This window comes from Chinchilla lanigera, unplaced genomic scaffold (genome assembly GCF_000276665.1).
Source record: "Chinchilla lanigera isolate Chin_1 unplaced genomic scaffold, ChiLan1.0 scaffold00073, whole genome shotgun sequence".
NCBI lineage: Eukaryota > Metazoa > Chordata > Mammalia > Rodentia > Chinchillidae > Chinchilla > Chinchilla lanigera.
This window is the reverse complement of record NW_004955474.1, coordinates 10,007,992-10,029,067: the sequence shown is the minus strand read 5'-3', so window position 1 is coordinate 10,029,067 and position 21,076 is coordinate 10,007,992. Positions and strand designations below refer to the sequence as shown.

At 41.4% G+C, this 21,076-nt stretch overlaps 1 protein-coding gene and 1 long non-coding RNA gene across 2 annotated transcripts in view; one reads left to right on the top strand and one right to left on the bottom strand.

Moving 5' to 3' along the window:
• Nucleotides 1-7,291, bottom strand: part of Zic4 (Zic family member 4) — a 35,094-nt gene extending 27,803 nt beyond the window's left edge. The window contains exon 1 of the mRNA XM_005401427.2: nt 7,032-7,291. The gene's annotated coding sequence lies outside the window, so the exon portion shown is untranslated. The remainder of the gene's footprint in view (nt 1-7,031) is intronic.
• LOC102007332 overlaps nt 7,209-21,076 on the top strand; it is a 59,033-nt gene continuing 45,165 nt past the window's right edge. The window contains exons 1-2 of the long non-coding RNA XR_001230747.1: nt 7,209-7,365; nt 19,058-19,159. This is a non-coding gene — a long non-coding RNA (uncharacterized LOC102007332). The remainder of the gene's footprint in view (nt 7,366-19,057; nt 19,160-21,076) is intronic.

The following is a 21,076-nucleotide window of genomic DNA, read 5'->3' as shown; positions in this document are numbered from 1 at the left end:
GGGAGGGGTGGGCGGCCGAAAGCCAACTGTTTGTACTGAATGGCAAGAATGTTCTAGTAAATGTGTACCAAAATGTGAATTACTTTGTACGATTACAGTCTCCACGTCGACCTAACAGAATATTATTGGTATTAATGTGCTTTTTTTGTATAAAGTGCAAAACATTTCGTCCCAAAGTCTAAGTACTTTAGTGCAGTAAAATGTTTCACGTCCTGTCAAGAATTCGTATAGCCTGGATCTGCGTGTCAAACTGTTCCATTTGTTTATGTAAAGTGATATTAAAAAGATATAAACTATAACTGTCCGTTGCTTTTGGCAAAAGATACAACCACATATGTATATAATTCCTAGTTTCCATATTTATCCGCATGTAAAGGGCCGGTTTATCCATGTTACAGCTATTCAATATTTATGGTTAGAAAGACTCGTATGTACACTTTAGTTTCCAGAACTGTTTGGTAACCTTTCGTACATTATTAAAGATTCTTAAATCTCAGTGATTGTGGCAGGAATTTCTTCTTCACACTCCCTCACCACTCAGCAACCTGCTGCCTCTTCTGCCAGTCTTAGGGTTCTTTAGAGAAGCGCTCCAGTCTCTCTTGCCTTCCCTTTCTGTCACTGTAGGTCATATAAACATGACAAATGAACGCTACCCTGCTGGTTCTCCGAGAGGGTGTAATTAGTATTTATATCAAAATTTATGAAACAAATTTTCGGCCGCAGTATAATTTAAATGACCTTTGCAGACGTAGAATAACAACCATAAAAATAACAGAAATAGATTGCACAGACGACATCAATATTAATGCAGGCGAGTTGTGGGAAGCTCGGGGGCTTGCTCTGCAACATTGCAAATGAACTTACAGCCATGGGCTCTGCTGTCCCCCAAATTCAATTCCTGGGTCTGAAACCAGTTTGCAGATTTACAATGTCATATTTTAAATTGCTGTCTTCAATTAAACCATTTATGGCCATAACTAATTTTCAGGATGTCGATGCATACTATTCCAGGCCTTCCTTTTTTTTTTTTGTATAAAAGTAAATGTCCATAAAACGTTTCACTTATGTTTTTTCAAACATGATGCTAATTTAAATTAATTACTTCCTATGATATGTTATTATTCCTATAATTTTGCTACTGTTATTAGTTCTTGCAAAAATACATCTAGAGAAGAGAATTATTTTATGTAATTTGATTATCTTTCTATCTCTTTTATTTATTTCTCATTTACTTAAGAAATTCGTTCCATTGGCTGGCGTTGATACAGTAAATTTGTAAATGAGGAGACAATATAAAAAATCTAAATTACTTGTGCTTAATGACTGTAGCAGAACGCCTTTTCTCTAAATCAGATTGTCTTTCTTGCAGTTTAGTTTGATAGATTTGCAAGCTATGCTGCTTCCATGAAGTTAGCTTCGCTGGTAGGAACGCAGGCTTCTTTGTCTCTGGTTGTAGCTTGCATGATCGCCCCATTAGGCAGACAACGTAGCTGGAGATCACAAATCAGGCCCTTGGCTATGGCTGCAAGGGAGTGGATGTGTTAAAAGCACAAACTGACCTCACTGTAGGCGAGGAGGAGCAAGAATCTGATACTTGTAGTATACAGTGTGTGTTTAGGAAGTCATAGGGCAAAGGATGAGAACCCCTTAAGAGCCTCCCATCTGTTTTAAAGTGATATTAATTTTTCAGATTATGCCATTGACTAGTTACAAAATAAAAATGTTGCATTACCTTTAAAAATACTTATTGACTTGTTCCTTTCATCTCTGGCTATTTGTATTTGTTACTCTTAGTCCACAAAATGTTACTTGATGAGGAAGGGTTTTGCTGTATTTCTGGTAGCCCATAAAAAACTGAGGATAGTGCTCAACTTAGAAAACTTATTATCGTTATTGCTGTAATATTGGTCTTTTATGAAAAGAGCGCCACCTTGCAAAACTTGGTGAGATTTAAGACAGTTGAATGCCGAAGCAGGAGTTGCTGGTAGCTCCCCAAAATTTTGAGGCCAAAAGCTGGCCCCATACAGCTTTTGAGTTTAGAAATGGATTAACAGGGTACTATTCGAAGTTAGTCCAGACACTGAGCCCAGTAGTTAAGACTAGAGGGCTAAAGATAGCTCATCTCCATTTGAAGGAAAACTGCTCAATTAATAATCTTTCCCCTTTTCATTAGAGATACGGTTGTCTGGGAACTTGATAAAAGAATGATAACGATCATCATAACAGTACATGTGTAATATTTGCAGTGCCTCAAAGAAGGTAGAAAATAATGAATTTATTTTTGCTGTGACCATTCCTAAATACACTTTGCTTCAAATTTGAAAATATAAATGTCTCATTGTTTGTTACATACCTAATGCTTCTTTTACATTGATATCATGGTGTAATAATTAAATATCACACTATGTATGGTGTATGGTTTATGTAGAATATTTTAAAGATATTTTGGGGGGGAAATGTTTATTTTAATGCTACTTCATTTTTCAAATCTTTATTTGAAGGTCAAGTAATTTGAGAAGTCCTCTGTGTATGTGTACATGAATAATCTTACACCAAAAGAACTTTTTAAGTAGAAGCCAACATTTATGCCAAACCCTTTCCTGAATTCTCTTTTCAACATCCACCACAAAGAAAAAGTCATTAATGATGTAAGTCACCTAAAATAATGCTTCAAACTTAAATGTAGTCTATCATTTTGCTGGTACCTTTAATGTCTGCTTCTTCAGATGTATTCTTCATACTTTTCTTCATGGGCTATTAGGTTTTGAAATACATGAATGTGAACAGCAAAATATATTGTTAGACTCTATTTAGCAAGAGGAGAACATGCTGCATATGGCTGTTATATGTGTGTAGCTGTGGATTTTGATTTAGGCAGAGCTCCATACTGGTTGACATTGTGACTACAGTGTATTCTGGATACTATCAAATGATTAGAACACCTAACGAATTATTAAAATGGTATTTTGTGTCAACAAAAAATGCCTGAGTACAAGCAATAATCATATTTGAGAAATGAAGAGAAATGAGTTGTGGTATGTGTGTGTACATTTATAGAGCAAGCATATAAATATACAAGCACCATTTATATGGGGGCTAAGTAATTTTCAAACATTTCAGACCCTTTGTTTTCTTCTTCAAAAGCTACCCCCAACTGCTTTAAGCATTTGCAGCTGATGATTTTGATTTTTTAAAGTCAAGCATTCAAGTTAACCTTTAAGAAGCAAACCACCTCCAAAAGAAAAATGTAACCTTTCAATTGCCCCATCTGCTTATCTTTTTTTCTTTTTTCTTTTTATTTTTTTTTTTGGGCTTTAGCTGACAATAAAAATAGCACTAACCTTCTTTGCTGATGGGCTTGGCATTTAGATGTTATTATTTGTTGATTGTGAAGTTTGCTGAGAACTTTTAAGGGTTGGCACTAGCAGCACACCCCTAAATACATCACTCACCCCCAAACCTTCTACAAGTTCCCTTTTTGAAGTCATGGTGTAATCAGTGTCCAGACACCTTTGTTGAGTTCATGTTGGTGAAGTTGGTACCTGAACATACTGCCTTCCAGGAAGTGACCTGGAGAAAGTCTTTTGTTGTAAGGATTAGATTCAGTTTAAGATGTTTTGAGGAGTATCTATAGTCTAACACATTCATGCTGAAGGCATGGGCTTGTTCCCTTAATCTTCTGTGGACTAGATATGAAGACAGCAGATTTTATACATTCACAATTTACATTTCTTTCATTTTTCCAACTTGAAATACTAATTTCACTTCCTTTCTAGATAGAGTTCTCACCTCCATCCAGTATCAAATGTAGTTCTTATATGTTCATCGTACGGGAAATAGTGTTTTTTTCCTAAAGGTGCTCACAGTTGATACCACTCTGTTTGGTTTTAAAATTCTTGAAAATAGGGTGGCAGTGGAGAGATTCCTTCCTTCTATCTCAGTAGAGCCATGTAAGCCTTGATTTACCCATTGTGCTTTCTTAGTTTTTTAAAACCATCTGTAATATATACATGTGTTAAAGTGGTTAGATATAGAATGTTAAGCTTTTTATGGGATAACCATGTTGCAGTCTATCTTTTTCAAATGATAACCATTAGTCTGGGGCCAGAAATAAGAAAAATGTTAAGAACTTACAACATGTCCCATGCAAGCCTCTTTCTCAGAGTTCACCGCAAACTGTGACGTGCACGGAGCATGAACAACGGTCTGTAATCTATGCACGGGTGGTTGGCCCCAGAGTCTCTCTTAGCACTGGGAAACACATCAGGCCAAACTGGGCGGGCGGGGCGGGGGGAGGCTATTTTTACCCTGCAAGCTGGAATCTGTCATCAGTTCCTAAGGTCGATTTCCACTTTGGAGTGACAAGCTACAACAGTATGAAGTTTCCAACTGCTGCTACACCAGAGGTGAGTTCTTCAAGGCTGAGAAATCGGATTTCTCTGCTTGTGGGCCGCTCTGTAAGCACAAGCAGTACAACGCACAGGTTGTGGAAGTTACACAGTGGTATTTCCACCCGGAGCATACGCAACCACCGCGCACTGAGCGCGGGTCCGTGTTTGTCACCTCATCTTTAACAATCGTCAGGATCGCTTGGAAGGCAGGCGTAGGACCTGAGCAAACAAAATGTGGCTGCACCTCCTGTATCTTTTATGTAACAACTCCCAGTAAGCTACAGGAAACAGGGGCAGAAGCGGATGCAAGAGGCTCATACTGTGTTGCAATTCTGCACATTGTTTCCCTTCTGTCCGGGAAAACCCTCCCCTCGGGCTAAGCGATCCAAACTTGCAAGGAAAGAAGAAGAAACCGGGCGACAAGGACGAGTGAGGCGGGGCGTGCGCGGAGAGAATCTGTGCCCTGCAGGCCCGCTTAAAAGTACGCAAGCACAGGCCCGGGCGGGCGCGGAGAAGGAGCCGATTGCGCTCCAGCGCCTCCGCCGAAGGCCGGGCCGCCGGGGGCCGAAGGGCAGAGCGCGCCTCCCCGCAGCCCGGCTGCCCCTTCCGAGTCCCCACCGCTAGCCAGGGCCGTGGCTGGGGCCGCGCCGGCCCGGCAGTGCGCATGCGCGCCCCGCGGCCCGCGGTTGCACGTGCTGATGCATATGCATGATGCGCCCCCGCCCCGCGCCGTGCGCAGGGGCCACGCCGAGGCCTCGGCCTGAGAAAGTCGCTGGCCCGGCTCCCAAAATAGTGCGGCGGGGAAGCTACACGTGTTTGTTTTCAAACCGCGCTGGTTTAAGTGAGTTCACAATGCCAGCAGTCCCGAGCAACCTGCGGCCGCCCAGCCGCCGCCGCCATCGTAACTGCGAGGCGATCGCGCCCGCGGGATTTTCCCTTCCCCGTGGGCCTGGGGGTGCGGGGTGCTCGTGATCCGGGAAGCTGGGGTGCTGGTTTGTACCCTCCAGGGCTCCCCCCCTCTCCTGTCTGCTCCCTAGCCGAAAGATGGCCCGTTGGCTTTTCTCGAACCCCTAACACTTCGGAGAAGACGTCCCCAAGACTCCTCTGGCCCCTAGACAGAGCCCAGGCCCCAGAGCCCGGCCCTGGGTTTTCCTAGAGCCCACCCTCAGCCCTTCCTCAGATCCTGTCTGATACCTGCTTCCATCCCACCCAGTCTGTCTCTCTCTCATTTCCTCTGCGTCCTCTTGCCCTGTGGCTTCATCCCAGACACCCAGCACCCCATCTGCCGGGTGAGGAGCTGTTTGCTGGAACAGCCATTGTAGCGTCTTCGCTCCATCCATCCCAAATAGTATTCAGCTCGTTTGTCTACCACTAAGTCCTGCGAAACTCACAACAGCCCTAGGAGATGCAAACACGTTTAGTGGAAGAAGCTGCCCTGGCTGCGAACCAGTAATGAGGGTCTGGGGAGAAAACCCGGAGTTCAGGCGTTGGACTGCTGCTTTCCTCTCAGTGATGTTTTGGTAGTTCTGTACATTACATGGTGTTTTGTGGCCAGCGTACTATTTTCACAGGGACTAAATAACGGGTGTGAAGGAGTCGCTAACACAAAGGAGGGGCAGCAAAGGGTCCCCGGCTCCTCCTGTTCTCCCACCAGAGCTTGTGGCTGTGGGTGTTTCCGTTAAAATCCTGTGTCGCAGGATGGCAGAAATGGTTGCCAACGGGTTCCAAATCTCCGTTGGATTTTACTTTCAACTGAATACGTAGAACCATTTTGCGAGGCTCACACCTCTGAGTTCCCTTGTTGCCAACAGGACAGGCCTGGGTCACTGCCCGGTTCACAGCGCACTCTACCCCAGAGCCAGCTCCAACGGTGCCAGTTGCGGCATCCAGGAGCCATAGTATCGTTTCACCTGACGCCACCACTTGCCAACCCTTCAGCTTTAAAGTTGACGAAGGGAGAGGTTTTGGAAATGTTCCTGCCAGGATAAGGCCTCTTTTTCCTAGCCAGGCTCGGAGCTCACGCTCAGTGAGCTCAACCTGTGTGCAGGTCCAGAAGGCGAGGATGGCCGAAAAGGAGCGTTTGGTTGGGGGCTCCGTGCCTGCCTCGCCTCCCGTTGCCCAGGCCAGCTGCGTGCGGGGGCCCACACCTCTGGCAGAAGCTACTCACCCCTCCTCCTGGCCACTTTGAGGGAAGTGGTTGGGCCACGAGGGTCCCAGTTCTCCTGTTCGAGGCTTTCGAAGGCCAGAGTGCCCCGTGTGTGGTCAGGGACGCAGAATCCTTGAAACCCTGTCGCAGGGGCCACCCCCCGCCAAAAAAAAAACCCTTCACTATCTAGGTCTTTTTGTGTTCTGAGCGTGGGGCAGGGGAAACGGTGTCCACTCTCCAGACTCCTCGTGAATGATGGAGAGACCTGTGTGAGGCTCCCTCGGAGCAGAAAGCTCCAGCCCAGCGTGGGTTCCCGTGGCTTTCCCCAAAGGCCAAGGCCCAAAGAACCCTTTTCATTTGGCGAAGGGCTCGAGGGAAGGGAGGGGCGGGGTCGGGAGCGGGTTGGGGTTTGCGAGCCACTGGCCGGAGGCGGCGGACTTGCCCAGCTGCTCGGCTTGGCCGCCTGCATCCGAGCTCGGCTGCAAAGCGCTTACCCTCTCCTGGGCTGGAGAGTGGGGACGCCCCTTCTCCGCCCCGCGGTGTCCCGGAGTACGCGCCAGGGCCCTGGAGACCCGGTGCCTCTGTCTCAATGGCTGCTCGGAGGCTTTCCGGGCCTCCTGCGGCCCAGCCGATCTTAGTCTTTGGAGGCTGCAGCCGGGCTGCAGGGAAGCCCAGCTAAGGGAAGGGGGACCCCAAACCTCCGAGGCGCGTTCCTTTCCCCACTTGCGCCTTAACGTTGTCCAAATGGCCTGTCTCCGGCAGGACTGACTTTATCTGCCCGGCCTCGCTCAGCTGCCAACCTTACCCGAAATCTAGACCCCAGACCTGGTAAGTCGAGTTTATCCCCTCCCCCGTCCGCCACCTTCCCAGCGGACGCGGCTGGCGACTGCGTGCGCGCGCGTGGCCTGAGGCGCGCGCGGTGAAGTTGGGCTGATCTGGAACAGCCACGCCAGTTCGGCCTTTGCCGCTGGGCGTCTGGACGCTGAGGATCCCAGGGTATTCAGAAGTGTAGCGGGGCTCCAGAGCAAGGTGCGAGCAAACAGGGCCCGGCCCGCTCCCCCGGATCCTCTTTGGCCCTGCGGGCAACAAAGCTATCTTTTAAAAATCAGCGCGTTCTGTGGGTCTCTAAACCGGGAAGGGAAGAGGGGGAGGGGGTACTACCTCTTTCCCTAAGCCGGTTCTAATCACTAAGGTCTCCAACCAAATTCACTCCTGATTTCTACTAGGATGCTATGAAATTAGTATTTAAAGTTAAGATTTGTATGCACTACAGCTTCTCAAATGTACGTGCCTCTTGAGGACGTTTTGACAATTACCTTGGCCACTAACACCACTCCCTTCCCACTGGAAAAAAATAAACTTAATTTTGTAGCAGTTGCCTTAGGACACGTCATTTACATGTCACTAATGTGAAGAAAGAAGGAAAGAAAGAAAAACAACCGTAGCATTTCTCGTTGGAGCGCCTGTGTGCTCTATTATTGAAATGTGAAAGATGGATTTCGGGGGGAGGGGCAGACAGGGCGCTGGCAGAGGGCTTTTGAACCACTTTGCCCTGTTGCGCGGGGCTGACCTTTGGCTGACACGGCCACGGAGCGGGCCCTTCGTTAACGAGGATTTGATACATTAGACATTCGAGCTAGGCGTGTAAACCCACGCTCTGAATCCAGATTTCGCTCAAATTAGTGTTCTAGGAAATGATCTTTGTAAGTCTTGAGGCTTAACCAAGTGTCAGGCCGGCGGGCCGATCGCTGCCTGAAAAGGGCAGAGAAGGATTCCGGATAAAAGGCACATTCCTAGCGCTTTTAAACAAACAAATAAGCAAGAAACGAAATGAAACAAAAGCCCTTTGAATAATTCCTAAAATCCTGCAGGCCTCCACTTTGAGGAAATGCTTATAAACAAGGTTGATCATCTTCTAATAAATTTCGTTCGGGTAAATCCTTACTGCAGGCAATGCCTTGAAGGCAGTGTTAGAGTTACCGCAGTACTTTTTTTTAGGTGCAGATACAGATATGTTTTCCATACTGGCAGGAAGTACTAGCTTCTCATTATATCTGCCAGGCAGTGGGGTATACAAGGCTGGGCTAGTCACAGGTTTTTTAAGCCTTTTAAAAGTTGGCTCGTCTCAATTTAATTTGGTTCGACTCATCCTCCTCAGACTCTGGAACCCAGAGGGGAAGGCAGGCTGACCCCAAAGTCCTGGGTCTTACTCGCTCTGGCTGAACTTGCAGTGCCTGGGCCTCACAGGAGAAACTGCGGTTACAGTGGTTACTGCTACGTGGGGACAGAGAGGACACCTTGCTCTGAGGGAGCAGCGACTCCTTTGGTATTTATTGACCCGTTAGGGGAAGGTGTCCTTTTTATGAAGTTGCTATTAAAGCTCTAACTTTTCAAAATGCAGTACCAGAAAATGCTTTTCTTCCCTTTGTAGCAAGAGCAGCGCCTTCTAACTGCTCTCAAGTGGAGGGGGCAGAAATTCGCTCCCGCTGGAGTTAGGACTGCTCTCAGCGTGGAAGCTAGAGGAGAGAGGGCAATCCTTGCTCCTGTTCTTCGTCTGTGGCCCTTCCGTAGCTGAATTCTTTTAGCTGCTGTCCCAGGGAGAGGGTCCCTGCTGCAGCACCAGTTTCCCACACCTGAGTGTTGCCTTTCACCTTTGGACTTTGCTGAGACCTGACAGGGATTGTTGTGGGGACCCGAATTTACTACTGGAGAAAAACTGCAATAAAGTGTTGGGCCTCAAATATTTGCTTAAGGAGCCTCTGCCATCAGTTCTTCCTGTCCTCTAGGAGTGGAGGAAAAGATGAATATTATTTATTTCTTTTTATTGGTACCACTTAGATATACATAATGATCACATTCATCCTAGGGAATTTGTATTTGGAAAAGAGGAATATTAAAAGAGAAATGTAACTGCTGTCATTGAAAACAGCAGCAGCAAGAACAACCTGAATAACATGACAAGTAAGGAGTTGAGGAAATCATTCCAGTTACTTAGAAATTCAGACAAGAAAGGGCCCATGCACATGAGGGAGGATCTCAGACCTAGTCCTGTAAACTTAGTTCCAAGCATGGGCCGACGACTTCCCAAACTTGGGTTCCCCGACCCTAGGGACATTAGGATGTGGGCATTAAACACATTTTTCTGTAACATAGAGACTATGGTCCTCTTTGAACATCAAATTTTCTTGTAATCTTGAGAACTCTTCAGTTTAGGAGGGTCTAAATTCTGGCCTGAAGGTGAACAGGAGGAGGTGGGGTAGAAGCCCAGGTTGGAGGGAGTAGGCAGAGGACGGCTAGAAGAAAGACTGGTTAACTGCGACGACGTTGAGCTCATTTTCCCCCACTGGCAAATCCCAACAAGCTAGAGACCAGGTCCTGTCCTCTCCACGGGGAGGAAAAAACCCGTGCAACTTGTAAGTCGAGTCCAGTTGAGGCAGACACAGTGGGTCCATTTGTTCTCAGGTCCACCTCTTTGAAGTCGGTGCAAAACATTACATTGCCCGCACAGGAGACGAAGAAAGGAAGCGCTGGCTGGTTACAGACTTACTTTGCGTTTCCCTCGGGCCTCTTTCTGCACACCCTCCACCCCTGCCTAGTCCGGGAGACTGCACGCGATCTTGGCCCTGAGACCTGATTGCAGTCGGGGTTGCCCGCTAATCCCCTGGAGCTGCAAAAGTTGTCATTGTAACTGCGACAGGAGTTTCTTGCGTGCACCGGGGAAAGCCCCTTTCGCCACCCCTGGGGTTTCATCCAACCCTGTCCAGAACCCCCTCCCCCGCAGCTCGGGTCCAGGCCACCCCCGGCCAGCTTGGGATCTGACGCAGGCAGCGCGGCCGCTGACGTCAGGGGCTGCAAGCGGCCAGAAGCCAGGCTCGGCCACAGGCGCCCAGAGCAGCATCGTTAATTATCAGGCACTTCAGTGTTTCAAAGAAAGCTCCAAATTTTTGGGCACTGGATGATACACACATACATATATATGTATATTTGTATATTTCTTTGGAATGAGGGAGCAGGACAGGAAAAGAGATAGGAACAAGAAACAGATTCAGTTTTTCAAAGCGCCCTTACTAACTTCGCACCCTTCTCTCTCCACGTCTTTCCTCGGGCCCACCCTCTTGTAGGTGTGAGCGACGCACGCTTTCTACCTAGTTTAGGAGGGCTCTCGGTGGGTACAAGTGCCTGTATATGTTCCTGTGAGACGGCAGCGCTGCAGCTTCTCTGTTGATCAAAAGATGAAGGGCTTAATCATCCCTATCAACCGGAGGAAGCAGTTCTTCCTGAAGCTGGATCAGGCTTGGTCTCTTCACTCGTTCCCGCTTGGTCAATCCGTAGCTGCGATTTGATCATATTGTGGTTATTGTATAATTAAAAAAAAAAAAGGATAAATGCAGAACCCCCACCTTCACCCCGCGTACACAGATAAAGCTAAAATAAGCGGACGGGCAATCCGGCATCATTTACCGAACTGTTGATTCCATTTCAAAAGTAGCTTTCCTTTTTTTCTTTTGTTTTAAAATGAATTGCAATAGCGAGCTTAAAATAGTTTAGACTGTTAAGCAGTAACTCCTTTAAAATCACGCCGATTCTTGGTTCTAATACATCATGAAAATCCTCTGAGGGTCATTGCGGAGTAGACACGGAACGGGGCAGGGTCATGGAGAGGCGAATTTTCTCTGGGACTCTTCCCTGAAAAGGGGTGAAAAATGTCCGTCATAATGGAATTCCACAAGTGATAGTAAAGTGATTGGTTCGAAAAACTACAAATGAAAATTTCAATTAAACAGAAAAACCTTCCAAAATTAAACTTTTTTTATATAAGGAAAAGTTCTACAAATTTGTCTCCAATATAATTTTATGTCACAAATAATTTCCTTGCATTTAGCAACTGAAGTAAAACTCATTTAGAAGACCTTGTATATCCAATACAACATACATATATCACTGCATATCGTCAGTAAATAGCAGTTCTTGAAAATATAAAATTATCTTTACGATTAAAAATATAATATTTATGTCAGTACCCACACGTTCAGAGTGTTACAGAAATAGGTAGAAACATGATCTACAAGACATATAAACAGTATAATATTTAGCAGAGGAGAAAAACAGAACCAGTGGCCTGAATTTTAATTTACATTTGGAACTTTTGGAGCACTACAGACTCAGTATTTTTGAGTCAGTATTATGAGAGTGATTATTTTATTCTGAAATTAGTCTCTTATTTTTAACCAATACTCAAATGGTAAACACTAAACACATATATGTTGATGCTTCAGAGGTGTGCAATGGCTGTTTATAAATATGAATAAAACAGGAGCTCATTTATGTAAAAGAGCATATATTTATTTGTATTGTTTATATCTTTTGAAGGAGAAATTTAGGATGTTTAAGTGGTCACACTATCAAATGTGCAAAATTCCATAAATATGCACAAATGAAAATTTCCCAAAATATTGTGAAAAGTATTCAGACGAACAGATTGCTGAACAAGAAAAGGAAAATGAAAAAAAACCTTCTTGTACAGTAAATGAAAATAATCAAAATCTTAAAGTATACATTTTTTCTTTAATGATTGTTATCTATTTTGTGGCTTGCAATAGTAAGATTTTTAGGTAAAATTCCAAAAATGGAATTGAAAACTATTTCAGGCCAACTGTGAATCAGTATTCAATAAGTTCAGTGCTGTGTTTCTAGTTTATGTACTAAGTCTTTTATGTCCTATAAATCTTTCCAGAGGGCTTTGCTATTTTTAGTAGAGCAGGCTGAAATTTATTGTCCAAGATATATTCCAGACTCTATATAACACTCTATCTGGGAAAATGAAGACTATTCAGTACATTAAAAATATCTAGCTTATATTTTTATGATTCTTGAATTGGTAAATATTTATAGACTTAAAGAAATAGCTGTACCAAATTTCAAAATCATTGTGTATGCTTGTGTATATCTTCAAATAAATAATTTGTACAATTAGACAGTGTTCTATAGGAGTTATGTGATTTCTGATGCTGCATTAGTAATGATTTCACTTCCTGACCTTGTAGTTGTCACTCTTGGTTTTTTGCTTTTTGCTTGCAAACTTGAGTGCCCCCCACAAGATGCCCCCAAAATGTTTAATGCAGATCTCAAAGCTGCAGTGATCTGGTTTACTCTTGCTTATAGATCAAACAAATTTAAAGATAGAGTTTTACCTGTGAAAAATTAATTACTTAACTTATTTGGATATAAGTGTAATTGGTATCACTTCCTGTTATAATACTTCATTGCTGAAGTCTTCTCAGAATCCTGTTTCGGAGGGCAATGACAGAAAAAAATCTTTTACTCTAGATTTGAATATAAAATACTTTTGTAATGTCTTTACATGAATTAAAGAGCATATTTTTAAAACCAGGGATAAAGATGGATAAAATATTAAATTCATTTGCATAAGAGCATGCATTTGGTAAAGTGTGAACTATAGGTTCTGGCCATGTGTAAATAGGTGTAAAATATGTTTGCTATTCCATTGAAGTCTATACAAATCCCATTTTGTAAAGTAACAGAAATAAGAGGAAAGTATTACAACTTTTCTGTGTATTTTATTGCTAAGTCAGCATCAAGACTAAATATATGGAGTATATTGTTCATTCTATGGGTTCTGCAGCTGTTGCTTGTTACTTACCTATCAGATGACTGCACCTGAAATGATCAAATAATTGAGTAACTGTAAACCGAACAAATTTTAAAGGCAAATATGGTCATTGTTATAGTGATCCTGGCATTTCAAAATTAAATTTCAATTGTGTCCTTTTCTCTAGGACATAATGGGAAGAAACAAATATCATTATAAATTATACAAACTATAATATGGTATTTTTCATAACAATTCCATAAAATTTGGTTGGGAAATTTTTAAGCTTTTACTTCTCTTTGGCAGCTACTGGGTGTCACATGTCCTTGTAGATAGGCAAAAAGTACATTACTACATCTTCCTTCCTCTCCTTTGTTCACTCCTTTCCTCTGTCACTTGCTTCTCACCTCCTCCTTCTCTTTTCTCGAGCCTTGTTCTGGAAGCTTAGGCAGTACAAAATTTTTCAAAGACCTTCCTCAAGAAGGTGGCAGTGGTATAGTGAGCTTGCTGCCTCTTCGCCAGTTCTTTGTTTTGGGGGGACAATTTGTACAAATGCCTCTCTGCAGCCAGCTAGCCTGAGCTCCTATGGATGGGCTTAGGCTCTGTGAGTGATCAGCTCTGGGGCTGTTCTGAGCTTTTCAGTTCCCAGGGTGACTATTTTCATGGTTGAAGTGGGTTAAAACAAGCAGGGACCAAGTTCTGCCAACTCCAGGGAAATATTTGAACAAGGACACTAACCAGTCACCAAGACATTTACACTTTGCAGAAATTCTTTCCCTTATTACTTTTTTGATCTAAATACAGATTCTTTTGTCACTAATAATCATGCTTTGCTTGCTGTTGTTATGGTTCATGTATTAATTTTATTCTTTTTTAACATTTATTATAAAAGGGTTAGCATACGGACTAATTTTTCACGAACTTTTCATCTACTCTGAAATAGTAAGCCATGGTTTTCCTTTCCCTGAAGCTGATTTGATTCCCTGACAATATTTTCCAAGGAAATTGTTTGTTCTTCTTATTATATCTTCTAGTTGCTCTATGAGATCATGGAATAATTAATATACTCTGAAGCTAGTTTTGTTTTAGGTTCTATGAGGAGCTAGTATTTATCTGTAATTAATAACAGAAGTAGAAATACTTGGTCTGCTTACATGTTACTCAGATTTGTCTTTTTCTCCTCTGTTAGTGCAGTTTGGAACAAGTGGGGTGTGGTGTAACCCAAACCAGTCTGATTAGTAGTTGTTCTAATCTAGTAGGGTTTGTAAAGTGTACTTGAGGACTTGGTCTTGTATGTATTTTGTTAGTACCTCTGCTTCTTATTCTCTTAATAAGAAAATTCATTCTGAATAATTTTAAACATATACAAAAATAGAATAATATAATAAACCTCCATTATCCAAAATGACAAATTCAAAATTTGTTAACTCATGGCCAACATAATTTTGTTTATGTTTGCATAAATTCTTCTCCTCCAAGATTAATTTGACACCTATCTCAAACATTATCATTTAGTATAAAATGTGTATTATTAAATTAATGTATAGTTAACATTTGTTACAAAGCATAATCATTTTTTAAAAGATAACTAATATATTTCTTGGAAACACTGTCCTGTCTGTGCTTCAGATCCTTATTCTCAGTGCTTTTAAGAGAGAGCTGTTTCTAATACCAGAGCTTTTATTAGCCCCTGGAATCAAGAAGCTCTATAGTTCTCAAGAGGAAAAGAATAATTCATTTGATTATCATCATAATCAATGAAAATGGAAGCTTTAAGTGGAGAATCTCATAATTCCCAGGGTCCAGTCATTATAAAGGAACCAGAATAATTTACTCAGAAGTTCTTGAGGTTAGGAAGAGATGACTAAGAATTTCTTTGTGAAAAAAAGTCAGAAGAACTTGTACTAATATAAAAACAACTATTGTACTTGAAAAACGGTCCCTAAAAACCATTGTGTTTCAGGTTGAGACAAACTCAGGCAATCTCTGTTATCAATAAAATAATAAATATGAGTTTATATGATTAAATGTAATGCTTTCTTATCTCACTAAACTACATGAAGCCATATATTGTGACTATTTTTAGAAAGAGAATACTGAGATTTTATGCTCTGTGCTGAAATTATACAATATCTGGAATTTGCCTTAAATAGTCTAGGGTGAAAGAGAGTGATTGACTGTAAGGGAATGCATAATTTTCATTGCTGGGCAGTGAGTATATGGAGATTCATGATGATATTCTACTTCTGCTCATATTTGAATTTTTAAATAAAATCATTAAATATCATATTTAAAAGACTAGAGAAACATAATCAGACTATCAACTTGTCTCAAGAAGTCAAAAGGCCAAGTAAAAATATTTGGGCTTTAAAAAAAAAAGGATAGAAGTTATTTCCTTCTGAAGCAACATACGTGTTCACCTGAACAAGCCAATGAGCCTCTCTAGACTTTGGTTTTCACTTGTATAAAAATATGCACTCTGATTTAAACAAGGGATGAGATTTTTTCAGACACTTCTATGTAATATATAGATATTAATTCCTAATACTTTGCAACAAAATATTCCTTAATAATGTAAACCTGCAATTAGTTGAATGTTTGCCACGTAGTTATTCTGTCATCTATGGAAAGATCTAGTCATTACACTGCAGTTGTTGTTTTGTGCATTGTGTGATGGAATATAGCAAAAATGTAGTAAAAAAAAGTATGTAGCAAAAATCATGGTAGTTATAGACTTTAAAATATGATTATTGCCATAGCATAATGCTAGGATGTCTTTTCCTGGAGAGAAACATGGACTTTGAAGTTCTGAATTAACTCCTGCCCCATTATTTCTTTCTTCATAACCATCTGTCTTTCAGACTTCATTTCTGGACCCTTCCTGTTAGAATTTGAAAATACATTACTGTGCTGAGTTATACTCCATTATGATATTTGGGTTTAATTCAGGATTTTCATACATTTTCTATGATGGCTCTAGGGATGGAATCTAAGGCCTTGCACCCTCTCACCCTATCCCTTCCCCTTGGACTGGGGTTTTTTAGCGAGTGGCTTTCATCTTTAGTTTATATTTCCTATTTTCTCACCAGATCTAGAATATTAGAGATAAAAATAAGTGAACTTTTTAAAGTAGCAAAATTGTCTGCTCCACGAGCTTTGTCTTGTCCACACATTGGAACTGTGTCAGTTTTCTTCTTTGCATTTTCTGTAGCTAGATTATCTTATCTGGAACCCATATATCCTCTAGAGTGTAAAACATTCCTAGAGTCTCCTGTGAAACTATCACATTAAAAGCATCCCATTTCTCCCGCGCTCAGAGCTAAGACCTTGCCTCCATATCTCAGGAGCACTGCTTTTTATGGTATACCGAAATAAGTGTCTTATTTTCTCACTGTACTCTGCCAAATGGATATTTATTACTGAACTGTACCTGAGCATGCCATTTATGGAAAGCATGACTGAACTGACTATCTTTCCTCAGCCTGTCTTTTGTAGTCACTTCAGCTCTCCCTAGGCCTGTGTTTCTCAGAGAGCTAGCATCAGAATCATCTTGGAGGATGTGTTAAAAATTCATATTCTTGGGCTTTACATCAGCTGTGCTGAATCATAATATCTGAGATGATGATCAAGGATTTACATTTTAAAAAAGTGAAGCTTGCAAATCCTGGACTAAAGTCTTACATCGTGCCCTTGGAATTTAGTTTTTTCTGGACCCAAGTTTTCTTTTAGTTTTTCCTCTTCAGTTTCATTGTTTTAAGCCTCCCTGTCTGGAGTGTTTTGAGTCTGGGATTATTAGGTTCATAAGAAAATAAAACAACAACAATAAAAAACCTGGGCTAGTTTTTGACAAACAAGGATGATTCCCTCAACCATAACTATTTATGTTACTACCATCCCTTTTACTACAATCCACGGTCTTCTTGATCTAGCATTAGACTAGGAACATATGCATGATATGATATTACTAACAACAGTGTGCATAGAAGTGCCTTTTAAAAAGCACCTAATAAGTGCTATATATTATTCAATAAAAAAATCAGTTAATGAACTCAAAGTCTGTTTGGGGGCTCTGTACAACTTGCCCCCTGATTGTAGTATGAAAACAATGAAGAACATACTTTCTGCTCAAGGGAAGCTCCTAATGAGGATAAAATAAACACACAACGCAACAGGAAAACAACTGCAAAGCAGCATACCTGACTCACATACCAGATATGCTCTTTAGTTGTGTAACTCTGAGTGACCCGGAAGATTTGGAATGTTTACCTGTGTATCAACCACTGCATCTGTTGCTTTATCTCTCATTCTATGTGTTCATCTTTAACAAACATCTGTCATGTGCTGTCTCCATATTTACCTGTCTTTACCACAGTACATTGAGAATATAAACTCTATAATAGTAAGTTAATCAGAAAAGATCTAAAAAGAGGTGGTGAATGGAAGGGAGATGTCCCAAGTGCCCACAAGTGAGTGGGGAATATTTACATGGGGGAGGATTCCAGCACTACAAGATAGTATTGATTTTAGAACTGAATATTCCATATTTGACAGGCCCAGTCTGTCAAGTATGGGCCAATTCAGTAACTGTTGACTTCTGATAGTGGTAATTGTGGTGTTCTGGCTCAGAGATTTGAGATTTTATGAAGTGTAACTTCATTCTGTTTGGGGACTGTCTTACTTTTTCTTGTTACTGGGACAAAATAGCTGACACTCACAAGTTAATGAAGGAAAGGTTTATTTTAACTCACAGTTCATGGGCGTTTCAGTTCATAATGGGCTAGCTCCAAGGTAGGATAGCATGGCAGAGAGGCATCACAGAGAACTAAAAGTTCATGGAGGACAGAAGACAGCAAAGCCGGGCAGTAGAGAAGCAGCAGCAGCTGGCCTGCCTTCTTTCTGTCTCTTTATATTCATTCAGCATACCTGCCCTGTGGGTGGTGGGCCCTGCCATTTTCCACATCCAGAAATACGCCAAGCCAATCACACACTTAATCCCAGCATCATACACTTAATCCCAGCATCACGAACCCTAGATCCAGCTACCTCTGAAAAGCCTCACCCATGACCACATGAGGCTTTAGGAGGACACCTAGCCACAAGGGATGTAAGCATCAGAAGAGTGTTTTTGTTTGGGAAATTTTCTTCCTTTAGAAATAGTAACCTTTCTCATATACAAATACGTTAGGCAGTATGATGTATTTGCCAAATGTGGATAGACATATTTCAATTATAGCAAAGTCTCCTTTGCAATTTAATTTTCCAACTTGTATGAGGAAAGATGGAAAGATTTTCTCTTGGAAACTAACAAGTAAGTGTAGTCACATTTAAAGTGGCCACTGCATAAACCATCTGCACAAGGACCGAATTCTAAAAACAATTAAAATTTGATCATCTTTTGATGCATATCTTATATGAAATTTTCATTGTGAGCTACTCATATAATAACAATTTGATTTATTTTCTGTATCATAATATCATATGTGGGCACATATTTTAAAGCTGTCAGTGAAAAACTTTCATTCTTTTTTTTTGAACAAATGCTGTGTGATAGTTAAGCTAGGCTGTAAATTTGATTGGCTTGGAAGCTGCTCAGAGAACTAGTAAAGCACCCTTCTGGGGCTGTCTGAGTGGGTAATAGAAGTGTGACCCTGGGCTCTGGGTCTGCGCCTCTCCATCTCTGATGCAGTTCCCGCACTCTGCTTCCCAGGTGCTTCCTTGTTTGCCATTCCTTTCCGCCATGAGGTTCCAAAGATCCTTGAAACCAGCTAGCTGATCTTGGACTGAATCTTCTGCAGCCATAAGCCTAATAAATCTCTCTTTTAAATTGTTGGTGTGGGGTTTGTTCTAGCAACTGGAAATCTGACCAAAACACTTTTACTAATGCCTTCTACATGTCTGGACCTGTTATAGGTTCTGGAGATACAGTGATAAACAAGATGAAATTCCTCATGGGGCTTACATTCTAGTGGGGATGGAAGATGACAATACATATGGAAAAGAAACATCTAAAAGGTAACTTCAGAGGCTCATAAGTTATATCTTTCAGTTAAAACTAGGGAATGAGAAAGACAGGGTTTTGTGGAGGCATTGGCAAAGATAATAATCAGTAGTGGCTTTTTGAGAAGATGACACTTGAGCTGAGTTCTAAGTGATGTGAAGGAACCAGGCATGAGAAAAACAAGGAGTAGGGTAATCTAACTGATAGAAAGAATATAAACAATCAGAGAGCAAGAACTAAGTTGACATGTTGATTAAGCATTAATTGATTTCTCTGGACAAATATTTGCCCAGAGGCTGTTTTGTGCCAGGTAACACATATTTTAAAATGTTAAGGAAATGGTGATAAAGCAAACATATCAGCTTCTGGGTCTCATAGAACTTAGGTTCTGGTCATGAAAGACAAGAAAAACAAAAATTAAAAAAGAAGGAAGGAAGGGAAGAAGAAAGAAAAGAAAGTAGAAAGGAGAAAATATTGAGTATTGAATAATGATAGGTGAATTAATTTTAAATAAGACAGAATAATATAACAGGTATTTTTTGATTGGTTACAAGATGTGGGGGCAGAGCATGCCTTTCTGAATAAATGATCTCTATAATCAGAGGGTGCCAGTGTGAGGCTCACACTTGCATTGGACACTCCAGTCTGTAGGCTGGGACATAGTAAATTAGGGACAGGATGTCCAGGAAGTAGGGATGGGGAGTGGGCCTGGTAGGAGGGGAAAAGAAGGGAACCTCTGAACCTCTGTGCAGACATGTGAAACCCTATTACTCATGAATGTATATGGGAAGACATGGAACTGTACTCATTTGAATTTCTAGAAAAGGGAAACAATAAAATTAGATACTTTATTATTAGTAGAAAATAACATGCAAGTCTCTTCCCAAAGTTTTGGGATATTAAGATTGAACACAGGTATTTTACTTGATGGGGCTGTGTGACAAAATGAGTGAGCTTTTGCTAAGTAAGAGATAGTTTTAATATCAGTGAACCTTACAATTAAAATAATGAGAATATGAAAATTAGTATGGATTTGAGCAATCTTGCAAAGGCAAGGATCCACTTGTCTTAGTCTCCTTACAATATTTGTTATGGTTTGTGTCCGGATGTCCCCTCAAAGCCTCATGCAGTCATGGGGTGGACTTCTAGAGTTTGTGATTGATTCATGGTCCAATGCTGGGATTATGGGTGTGAGTGCTACACCTGCCCTGAGGTAGGTAGCTTCTATACAATGCAAGGGAGGGAAAGAGGCTGCTTGTTGCCTCCCGTTTTGCTCTTGTTGCTTTTGCTCTTTTTTGCCACCATGAACTGTTGCCCTCTGCCATGTGCCACTCTGCCTTGGAGCCATCTGATTATCAACTGAAACTTCCATAAACTATAAGCTAAATAAACCTTTCCTTCCTTAATCATGGGCATCAGGTATTTTGTCTCAGCAATGAGAGAAAAGTGACCAAGATACCATTTTACTAGCAGAGTAGATTCACAGCCTAGATACCCATCATAAGATGGATGGGTAAAGACTATATGGTATTTATGTACAATGGAATATTGCTCAGCCATAAAGAAGGAAAAAATCATGTCATTTGCAAGAAAATGGAGATAGTCATGTCAGGTTAAATAAGCCAGATGCAGAAAGAAAAGTGCAATATGTTTTTTTCTCATATTTGAAACTGGACGAAATAGATGACCAAAAAGTAGGGATGGGGAATGGGACTGATAGGAGGGGAAAAGAAGGGAAGACAAGGAAGAGTAGTAGGAAAAGTTTGTACCATCAAAGCACAATTGAACATGTGTGAAAACTCAGGAGAGAGACATTGCTTTGTGCAAAAATATGCATTAACAACTATAATCTTAAAAAGTATGGATTCCAGCTGGAATATATTTTCTGTTTTCTTTGTGATTATATATATATATATATATATATATATATA